Source organism: Octodon degus, unplaced genomic scaffold, assembly GCF_000260255.1.
Source record: "Octodon degus isolate 3935 unplaced genomic scaffold, OctDeg1.0 scaffold00441, whole genome shotgun sequence".
NCBI lineage: Eukaryota > Metazoa > Chordata > Mammalia > Rodentia > Octodontidae > Octodon > Octodon degus.
Genome location: NW_004525017.1, coordinates 344,430 through 352,064, shown reverse-complemented (window position 1 = coordinate 352,064; position 7,635 = coordinate 344,430). Strand labels below are relative to the sequence as shown.

Here is a 7,635-nt window from a genome sequence, read left to right as displayed (position 1 = left end):
AGTGGCCAGCATGGCATACCTAGGGTTCAGGGACCAGGACTGCATGTGGCACCAGGAATAGAACTCAGGTCCTTGTGCTTTCTAGGCAGGAACTTACAGCACTGAGTTATCTCCCCAGCCCTATTCTTCCCTCTTTAATATTGTTTTATTTGTTTAAGCGATTTTAGTCTCTCTATCCCTTTTTTTCTTTTAACCTATCCCCTTAAAATACATTATTTTGTATTAGTCTAGTTTAATCTCCATTCCTTATTATGTATCTTTTCCTAGGTGGTTGTCTTTGTTATTGTTATCTAATACCACCAATTTCTCTTTTACTACTTAATGGGATCTTCCATATCAATTTTATCACATTCTTTACATCCATGCTTGCTTTATTTTTTATAACCTACCTCCTTTTTCATGTTCCTTTAAGCTATTATACCATTTACACTTATGAATCTATAGTTTATCTGTGTCTTATTATTACTGAATACTGCTTCATGGTTGAAAGGGAGTAAAGTTGCTGTGTCAACTGGATATATTTACTGTATAAAATTTTCTAATTTGTCTCAGATCTTGCTATATAACCATAAATCTTGTATCTAGGGTTAAATATGATGAAGTATTAGTTATTTCAATTCATCATTTTTTTTTATTTAGGACAGGGTGTACAGGATGTACAGTGTCTCACTGCATAGATTGGACTTGCAATGATCCTTCTGTTTACAGCCTCCCAAGTGCTTAGATCACAAGCATGTGACACCATGCTCAGTCTCAATTGCCGCCTCAGCATGCCCTGGGGGGTGGAGCTGGAACAGCAGGCCAGGGGATTGAACTCTTGACCCTGCGTCTACCTAAGCAGATGCTTTAATCCACGGAGCTATTTGGCCAGCCCACAATTTATCATTTTCCAGCTTGTGTTTGATACTGTAATTAGTAATGTTTTACTAATTTAGTCTAGATGATATAGCTGTTGTAATCAACTGATCCTCCTTTTATGCCCATACCTAGATTATCTTAGGCCCATGAATAATACTTAAGCTCTGTACCAAAGAAGTGGGTACAGGCCAAACAGTTTGAAGCATTTCATCATTAACGAGGATCCTGGGACACACTCAGAAACCAAGAGTCAGATACCTCTAGAAGAGAGCTTTAGAAAGTACTCATTAGTTAAAAAAGTCTCAATATTAGCAATCAACATACCATAGGAAACTTGTAGGAAGGTCTCAATGTAGAAAACAAATAGAAAATAAGAAAATAGATAATCAAGATGTGATTTAAAACATCCAATTTAGCAAAAACAAGCCAAGAGGTCATTGAGGAAGAAGTGGTCAGAAATATTTCAGCTGAACCTTATGAAATGGTAGCTGTAGAAGTAAAAAGGCAGATGAATAAATTCCAAATAAATAATTTTACTTGTATAATTATTTTACACAGGTAAAGATGATAAAAATAATGAATAAAAAAGTGAATCCAAGGTAGGTAAAGATAAAAAATAGAGGCACTTAGGAAAATCAGGAATGCTCAAAATAGAAAAAAACCTAAATGTCACAAAACAGATGCAAGTAGACATCCAGATTAAAAATTTTATTGAGTATTCTTCATCCGGCCACTCCTGCTCACCCTGAAGATTGCCAGAGAGACCTGGTAGGCTAAACCCCATCCTTCCTGCTTTTCCACAAGAGTTTGCTGATTCTGGCATCCCCTCCTCACCCTGAAGGCCACTGGGGAGTCATGGCTACCCCAGCAACCTGCAGGAGGCTTGCAGAATACTACCCTGTGCCAATCTACCATCAAGAGAACCTTGCACAACTTTGCCATGCACTCATCATCATTGGATCCTTCTTGAACTGTGGCATGCACCCCTCTCCTGAATGAGGTAGAAACCACGTCTAACCCCACAAAGCAGGAGCTTTGGTGAGCCTATCCAGCCCTCCCATACTTTGGACAGCCTTGATGACCAGCACCTCATCCATCTACCATTACTGCAAAAAATGACAAAAGGAACAAAAGGCAATATCAGACCTCTAGCCCACCTGAAACAAGTCCAGAAGACAAGGTCATAGTAGAAGTTGGAAGTCACACACCTGAAATGTCTGAAATGATAGCTACTAAAGGAAAGAAACAACTCCATCAGGCTATGGAGGAAATCAGATCAGAAATAATTTCTCAGATTAGAAGAAGAAATGGCAACCATCATGAAAGAAGTGCTCAATTCATCTAAGGAAGACACAGATTAAAAAAAAAAACAAAAAACAAAAAAACCAAGAAGGGAATAGGACAATGATGAAAACATTGCATGAATAATAGGGGGAAGAACTAGAATAAATGAAACAGATTCAAACTGATATCCAGGACACTAAGAATTACACTGAAGATTGACAGAACTGCTTGAATGTAACAGAAGATAGAATTTTAGACCTTAAAGATAGTTTTGCAGGGAACATGAAAGGAAACATCTTTTTAAAATGATGAAAAGCCAGGAAATAACACAAGTTCTGCAACATGATACCAATAAAAATAATATAAAGCTAATAGGCATCAACAAAACACCTAGATATAACACAAAAGATGGTGCTCAGCTAACGAAATAGGAGAAGTCTCACTGGGGGCCCAAGCAGAACACCTGGTGAAAATACTGTTTTGGTAGTTGATGAGGTACAGGTACTGAAGAACCTTTGTTACAGGAATGCCAAAGCATGGGAAAAAGGGATCAGTGGTGGAAGATGGGGAAGAGCCCAAGAGAGAGGCAGAGACCAAGAAGAGTAAAGTGGGAGCAAAGAAAAATGAAAGGCAGCAGGAGAAGACCCAGTCTTGTATGATAATCCTCCAGATAAAAAAAACCTCACCCAGTGGCAAATCTGCCACACTCAAGATATGCTCTTGGAATGTAGAAGGGCTTTGCACCTGGATAAAGAAGAAGGGCTTAGGTTGGGTAAAGGAAGAAGCTCCAGATATCCTGTGCCTCCTGTAGACCAAATGTTCAGAGAACAAGCTCCCAGCTGAGTTCCACGAGCTGTCTGGACTATCCCATCAGTAGTGGCCAGTGCCTTGTGACAATGGAGGATATAGTGCTGTGGGTCTGCTTTCCTGCCAATGCCCACTCAGTCTCATGGCATTGATGAGGAGGAACATGACCAGGAAGGCTGGGTGATTGTGGTTGAATTTGACTCTTTCATGCTGGTCACAACCTATGTACCCAATGCAGGCCAGGGTCTGGTAAAGCTGGAGTACAGGCAGTGCTGGGATGAAGCCTTTCACAAGTTCTTGAAGGGCTTGGCATCCCGCAGGCCTCTTTTACTATGTGGGGACCTCAATGTGGCTCATGAAGAAATTGACCTTTGTAGCCCCAAAGGAAACAAAAAGAATGCTTGCTTCACTCCACAGGAGTTCCAAGGCTTTGGGGAATTGCCGCAGGCTGTGCTACTGGCTGACAGCTTTCGTCACTTGTACCCTAATGCTGCTTACACCTATACCTCTTGGACTTACATGATGAATGCTCAGTCCAAGAATATAGGTTGGCGCTTTGATTACTTTCTGTTGTCTCATTCCCTTTTACCTGCTTTGTGTGACATCATGATTTGTTCCAAGGCCCTTGGCAGTGACCACTGTCCCATAACCCTGTACTTAGCACTGGGACATTCTCCAAATCACTGTGAGTCTGGGAATAACTGCACTCCCCCCATACAAATACTTCTCCTTTACTAGCCCTCTAAAAGTCCACTTTCTCATCTATGAGAATATAAATCCTTTAATAAGGTACTGTTACCAGTATTTTTTTTAAACCCAACATTTTTTTTTAATGTGGATCCTCCTTATGTTAAAGTTCTGACAAGTTCTTTTTTGAACTATCTATGTGTCAATAAAAGGCCATAGTGATCCTGAGAATCTCCAGAAGATTTTTGAATCTAGCTGTTAATCGGAAAGATTCTCACCCTGACTAACTATATGTATGATGCTGGTGAACTAAGCAACTGCACTGAAGATGGTAATCTGTAATAGTTTCATACTTGGAGTGCCTGTCATTCTGGTCTTCTGAATACGGGCCACTTGTCATGACATGCCAGTTGCTGCTGTGCTGTCTCTCGGGTAGATGATTGTTCAAAAAGAAGGTGGTGGTAAATGAAGGCAAGAGACAGGAAAAGGAATATTGTGGGAATGTCCTACTTCAAGGTTGTATATGGTTAGATTTTTGGACTTATGTGTAAACATAAGAAGTATATAATTCTTTATGTCTATTTTTAAAATATATTCTAAGTAATGTTTTTTCATCATATTCTGTAGGGACTTAAAGTTCAACATATCAATACTTGATGAAAAATACCTGTTTCATGTTATGCCTAAGATGTTTGATATTCAGACAGATAGTGAGGTTAAGCTTAACAGCTTAGGTTGTATGGTAATAACAATAAACTTCTTTTCTGGAGGGTTAACAAACTAAGTTTGCAGACCAAAATTAGAGAAAAAGGAGGGCCAGAAGGACAGCCAACATTTTGGCCCTAGCCTTCCAAGGTCAATTAAGACTCAGGACATATGAGAACTTGTACTGTAATGTCATGGAACTCAATAGTGTCCCAAATTTTCTGATCAAGGAGATTATGGGGCCAAAGAGGAAAGTGATCGATGATGTAGAGTGTGTCTAAGAGAGTCACATGGAAAGAAAACATTCTCTCAGGCTTTCACAGAGAGCACATTGGCCAAGCAATGGCTGTGACTCATCCATATGGCTGTCATTGACAAAGGTTCTACAATCTGAGGTACAGGATCTCAGGATAAATCCTGAGGAGATTTCACTGACCTTATCAGACCCTAAAGCTACAACTCTTGTTGCATAGGTCCTGCTTTACCTTGGTCTTAACCATCCAGCAGAAAAATATAAAAATGAAGTATAAGAATTAAAGCCATGCTGTTATGTTCAGCTGTAGGGGACTCAGGTCAACAATTTCTGACATTGCCAGTGAAGCGGAAGACCCAATACTATTATGGATTACTGGACTCTTTTAGAATATTTTTCTGAGTTAACACACCTATAATATTCAAATAACAGAACTTAACAAAAAAGGGGATACAGATGAATATCCATTCTGTATCTGTGTATTCAAAATGGTTAGGATAGATATATAGTTACATTCTCTTAATGAATAGAGGGATTTGTACTAATAGTGTTTGTAAATAGAATATCATGTCTGCATCTTGTACAGCAATTGACCACTAGGAGAATGTATGCAATGTGTTAATTATTGAATCTGTCCTGCCAATTTGATTTGAAACTGTCTCATTGCTATTTGTTTCTCAATAAAATTATGGAAAAAAAGAAACAAGGACATCATGATCAAGAAAATTCTACAATTAAAACTTCTAAAATATTTGAGAAATAGTCAGAATGATATTTTTAATAAATCCTGCTACATATTTAAAACAATAAAAGGCCGTAGTTTAAAAATAAAAAGGAAAAACAAAAAACAAAAACAAAAACAACACAAAAAACATAAAAAGAATGTTTGAAAGAAAAGTAACAGAAAATTTCCCAAGTAAGGGAAAAGAATCTGCCTTACAGTTAACTGAAGCATATAGGACTCTAGCTAGCCATAATCAGAATGAATCATCACCCAGGCACATAATGATAAAGATCTCAAAAAATCAGCAAAAGAACAGAATGTTAAAAACTATTGGAAGAAATAGATCACCTATAATGGAAAGCCTATCAGAATCATGGCAGATTTCTCAACACAGACCATCAGATCAAGAAGAGCATAGAGTGAGATTTTTGAGGTCCTAAAGAAAACAACTTTGAAAGATTGGTGTATCTTGCAAAACTGTATCAAGTTTAATGGCGATTAGATACTTCCATGACAAAGGACAGCTGAAAAATTCATGGCACCAAACCAACCCTACAAAGAGTCCTGACAGATAATTTAGAAAGAGACAAAGACAAACACTACTTAAACAATAACTGAAAAGAACAACCAAGCAGAGCAAGCAGTTAAGCAAAGGGGAAAAGTAGGTATCCTGCAGTAGGGAAACAACATGACAAAGATAAGCCAATACATATGAGATACAACTATCAACACAAATGGTCTCAATTCACCAATCAAAAGAAGCAGACTGGCAAAGTGGATAAAGAAAGAAAATCCATCAATATACTTCATACACTAAACACATTTAACTCAAAAAGAAATTAATAGATTGAATGTGAAAGGATGGAAAACAATATGCTACTGGAACCCAGGAAAAAGCGAGGGTAACTATTCTGGTGGCTGAAAATGGCAACTTCAAACCAAATATGATTAAAAGAGACAGAAGGTCACTACATGTGTGTTGGGGGAAAATCCAAGAGGAAGAGATAACAATTATAAATATATATATATACACCCAATGTAGGAGCACCCAACCAGGTAAGACAAATTTTAATAGATATAAAAAAATGTAATGATCAGTAATACAATTGTATTGGGGGACTTTAAATGAAAAAGTAGAAGATAATACAAAAATCATGAAATATCCATTCACCGAAGTAATAGCAGCAATCCAGCCCCCTCTTCAGAGGAAGCAGAATGGAGATATGTGGATCTCTGTGGACTAGCCTACCAGATGGACCCAAGTAGTCATCTCACTGTTGAAGGGATCAGCACAGAGAAAAGAAAAGATGAAGGAGAAAAATACAATCTCAGGCCCTTAGTGCACCCAGAACTAATCCAGGAGACATCATATAGAAGAAATTGGAAGTCATACACCTGAAATCTCTGAAATGACTGCAGTTAAAGTAAGGAAACAATTCAAAATGGGAATCAAGGAAATCAGATCAGAAATAGTCTCGCAGATAAAAAAGAAATGATAACTATATTGAAAGAGCTGCTGAGTTTATCTAAAGATTACATTGATTAAAAAATAGAGCATAGAAAAATGATGGAAACCATGAATGAACAATATAGCAAAGAAATAGAACACATGAGAAAGATTCAAAGGGATACCTAGGAAATTAAAAATTCCATTAAAAGCTGGCAAAGCCATTTGAATGTAACTAAAGATGTCCTTCAGACCTTGAGGACATCATTGCAGATAGTGACCAGGAAAGGAAAGAACTCTTAAAAACAATGTGGAACCAGGAACCAATAATTCAACAGCTACAAGATGACACAAAGATGAACAACATAAGACTAATAATTGTCAGTGAAAAAGAAGGAGCCAGCACAAATGACGTAGAAAGACTATTTGCAAAAGTAATAACAGAAAACTTAAGTATGGTGAAAAAATGTGATGTAGTAAGTGAGGAATATAGAACTTCAAATAGTATCAAACAAAAAAATCTACAACCAAGCATATAATAGTCAAGATACCAGAAGTTCATCACAATGTCAACATACTAAAAGCTGTTAGAGAAAAATTACAGAACACATTTCTGTAAGGAAATGTCTGAAGCCAGTCAGAGTCATGGCACATTTCTCAACACAAACCATCAAGTCAGAAAGTATTTTGAGCCCTAAAAGAAAACAACTTCCAACCCAGATGGATATAACCTTCAAAACTCTCTTTCAAAATTAATGGGGACAGGGGCCAGCCAAATAGCTCAGTGGATTAAAGCGCCTGCTTAGGCAGAGCACAGCAGCGGGGGTTCAATCCCCCGGCTTGCCATGCCAGTCCCACCCCTGGGGCGCA

The 7,635-nt window shown here is 38.0% G+C and overlaps 1 pseudogene; it reads left to right on the top strand.

Annotated features, from left to right (window-relative positions):
* Positions 1-2,668: 2,668 nt before the first annotated feature.
* LOC101581922 lies at positions 2,669-3,687 on the top strand (annotated as a pseudogene).
* Positions 3,688-7,635: the final 3,948 nt, after the last annotated feature.